Genomic DNA, 4194 nt, shown 5'->3' with positions numbered 1-4194 from the left:
TTTCAAGAGAGAAAGAAAGACATCTCCCTCTTGAAGCCCTTGTGCGAAAGCTCCCATTAATATTTCAGGAATTGGTAAAGGAATCTCCCGACCCATACGAGTATATCATTGGACATATTGTCTCGAAGTCTTTTGAGGCTTTTGTTTGAGGTTAAATAAACCGAGGGGAGTAGGAACATACCTCTTAGAGATGAAAAAATGTCGTAAGAATAAAATGGCGAATATTAGAGCAATCTAGGTGCCTTAAGTTTTGATGTTTGGGCAAAAGTTTAAGTTAGATTTATTATTATATTTGATATGCATTGTGAGTGTGCAAGATACAGGTAAATGAGGAAAGTTCAAGTATGATCTTGGCAAAGAAGGAAAGTCCAAGGGTGAGTCTTGGTGGTGTAAATCCAAGCATATAGTCTTGGCAACATAAGTCCAAGTGTAACTTGGCAATGGATGAAGTCCCGGAGGCACGACCTCTTGGCAAAGGAAGACCCGACAATAATGACAAGGTCGATGGAAGCCCAGAAGGCAAGACATGAAGGATGGGAGGCATCCGAGGGACGCAAGGCTAATAGAGGAGGCTACAATGCTAGGTCTAGGTTATGCGGGAAAGGATGAGTACATGAGAGATTGTACTCAGGGTAAAATCCTAGATTTAGGGTTTTACGATAGCAGTTACTATAGCAGTCGACTGGTGTTTTCATAAGTTGACTGATAGCGAACAGAATGTCTCTATTCGCTTAACCCATGTGGATTAGTCGACTGGTGTTTTTATCAGTCGACTGGTATTGAGTCATTGACTTGTAAAGATCGAATTCCACTTAGGACCAGTCAACTAATGGCAAAAAAATAACTTGGTGTTTTCCACCCAAGTTCTATTTAATAGAGCTTGGGGTGCTTGGTCAAAGTTGACGAAATTAGTGGTGGGTAACCCTAATTAGTAGTCAACAAGTTCTCTAGTGCTCATTATAATCCAAGAGGTCTTGGTTAGTGTTGTGGTGAGGTTTCTCCACCCACAAGGAGACTTGAGATAGCTAAAGTTTACCGGGGGCTAATCCATCAACGAATAGGGATCGTCCACCTCAAGAACAAGTCATGGAGTAGGAGAAAGCAATCTCTGAACCACATTACATCGAACATGTTAGAGTTTGTATTCATTTGATTGCTTTCTTGCTTTAGTTTCATTTCCGCTTGCACAAACTAACATCTTGTAGAAAGAAGAATATTTGTGGGGTGACGTCTATTCAACCCCTTCTAGCCGGCCACCGATCTCTAACAAGTGGTATGAGAGCCAGGTTGTACTTCATTAGACTAATCGCTGAGAAGAGCAACTTCAAGAAGATGACCGGCTTGATTGAACCTTCAAAGTATGAAGGAGGAAATCTATGGGACATCACATATTAGATGATGAAGATGAAGGCCTTCTTCGAGACGGATTGAGACACCATCATGATTGTTGAGGAGCCGTTCAAAGTCCCAAGAGACAAGAAAGGGAAGAGACTCTGACTACGTTATTAGACAGAAGAGCAAGTCTCATGATCAAAGGTAATATCAATTTTAATCGATATTTTACCTAATGATGTGATGAATCATGTAGGTGAATATGAGAACACCCACGATTTGTGGAGCAAAGTGACGATGATTCTAAGAGAAGAATCAAAGTCTACACAAGAAGAAGAAAAATTTGAAGAAAGATATAAGGTGACCCAAGTGGAGGTGGAGCAACAAGAAGTTGACTCATGTTCAACATCTGAGGAGGAGAAGATGAGGAAATGACATCCACAAGTGTGGATGAGGAAATATCATCAAAGGTTGAAGAAGAATCTAAAATAAGTGAAGAGGAAGTATTGGAAATCAACCTTGCAAGCATCTCCACCGAAGTGAAGTCAAAGGATCACATCATTTGCTTTGGGTGCAATGAGAAGGGACACTACAAGAGTAGGTGTCCTATGGGTAAGAAAAAGGCAACTCCTAAACCCAATCAAGTTATTTAAAATACTAAAATGGGTTGTAGGAATGAAAAAGCCCAAAAGAAGATAATGCATATAGTATGCTTCACGTGTGGGGAGAAGGGTCACTACCACACCAAATGCCCTAAGAAGAAGGAGATCAAGAAGCTAATGCATTTAAAGAAATGGGAGAAGAAGAGGTGCTAGATCATAACCCTAAGGTACCTATACATGATAAACCTAGACATGTTAGATTCTCAAGTATTTCTTAATAATAATTATTCTCTAATAATTAGGAAACAAATAAGTATTTCTTAATAATAATTATTTCTTAATACACCCCCTTATGATGGTGTCCTTGAAATAATACCAATCTTACTACAAATAGCAGACAACCAAGGTCGAAAAAGTGACTTGGTAAGTGCATCAGCCAACTGATCCTTAGCAGGAATATGAGTAACTTGTAGTTCAGAGGTCTGCACCAAATCACGAATAAAGTGATAGTCAATAGCCAGATGCTTCATCCGAGAGTGAAAAATAAGATTAGCTGAAAGATAGATGACACCCAAATTATCAGTGAAGAGCACAGCAGGCGTGTTAATCGAAAGAAGCAAGTCTGTCAACAACAACAACAACAACCAAGCCTTTTCCCACTAGGTGGGGAAGAAGCAAGTCTGTCAAAAGTGACTTAATCCATTGGATCTCAGATGTCGCAGAGGCAATGTCATGATATTCAGCCTCAGTCGAAGAGTGCGTAACCATGTGCTGTTTGGTATATTTCCAAGAAACCGGAACAGCACCCAGAAAAATAATAAATGCACCCGTAGAACACCGATCATCTGGATCTCCTACCCAATCCACATTGGAGAAACCATGAAGAGTAAGAGGTGTATCCGTAAGAAGACGAACGCCAAGATCCCTAGTACCATTAAGATATCGAAGTAAACGATTCACAGTGCCCCAATGTGTCTTTGAAGAAGCATGCATAAACTGTGAGAGCTTGTTGACTACAAAGGAAATATTTGGATGAGTCATACGGAGATGTTGTAAGCTCCCAACCACTTGTCGAAACTTAGTCGCATCAAAAAATGAAAACCCATTATGTAAAGTAAGACCAGAGCCAACAGCAATAAGAGTGAAGACCGGCTTGGAGTCAAACATGTGGTGTTTAGAGAGAAGATCAATGACATACTTTTGCTGAGACAATAGAAGACCATTTGAAGTTGGCGAACCTCAACACCGCAGAAAAGGGAGAGAGCCCCAAGATCCTTAATCACAAATTTTACATGAAATTTACATACTATGACGTCAACAGAAGAAGCATCACTCCCTGTAATAATTAAATCATCAACATATACAAGAAAACAGATACGAATACCATCCCGAAAATAAACAAATAAGGACTGTTGGATCGAGATCGCGCTAGAGGGGGGGTGAATAGCGCTCGTGGCTATTTCGTACGTATCGGAATCAAAAACAACGTTAGAGTAATTAAAGCAGCGGAAAAAACAAGCACACAAGAACACAGGTCGATTTTACTTCGTTCGGAGCCTAAGGCGACTCCTACTCGAAGACCCGCAATCCTTGATCGCTTCCGATGGGCAACAATTATAAGCTCGATTATTACAAACTAAGTTTTACAAGAGATGCGATAAAAGAAATCTATACCGACGACGAAAACGAGAAATCTCGGAGCTCTGGGTCGTCGGAGACTTGTAGCAGCACTTCCGGGAGTCTTTCGGAGTAGCACGTTGAGTAAAGAAGACTTGGAACACGTTGGATTGAGCTGCTGGTCGAACCCCCTTTATAAACAGTGTTCAAGGCGCCTTAAACAAGCTCCAAGGCGCTTTAAACCTGAATTTTATCCCGATCTGCTCGCTGGGATAATCTTTTGACTGCCGCGGCTTGAAGGTGCCTTAAACCCATTCAAGGCGCCTCCAAGCTGTCTAAGGCGCCTTAAACCCCTCCGAGGCGCCTTAAGCCTGCTCCTCGCGCCAGCTCAGGATTTTGAACCCGAGGCGCCTCCAAGCCCCATGGAGGCACCTCGGACACTGTTCATCCGAGGAAAATCATCGTTATTTTGTACCTGCAAAATATGTTAGTCCCAAACAACATCCTGCAACACAAAGTTAGCATAAAATAACATCATGGATAATAAAGAATATTTAAGACAGTCTCCGAACTGTCCGGGTCTGACTTCGGATTTCCAACCGGAAACCCTAGGTCGACCCAACGCCTACTGTTCCCTCTACGA

The sequence above is a fragment of the Zingiber officinale genome, chromosome 11B (genome assembly GCF_018446385.1).
Source record: "Zingiber officinale cultivar Zhangliang chromosome 11B, Zo_v1.1, whole genome shotgun sequence".
NCBI lineage: Eukaryota > Viridiplantae > Streptophyta > Magnoliopsida > Zingiberales > Zingiberaceae > Zingiber > Zingiber officinale.
This window is presented reverse-complemented; position numbering follows the sequence as displayed.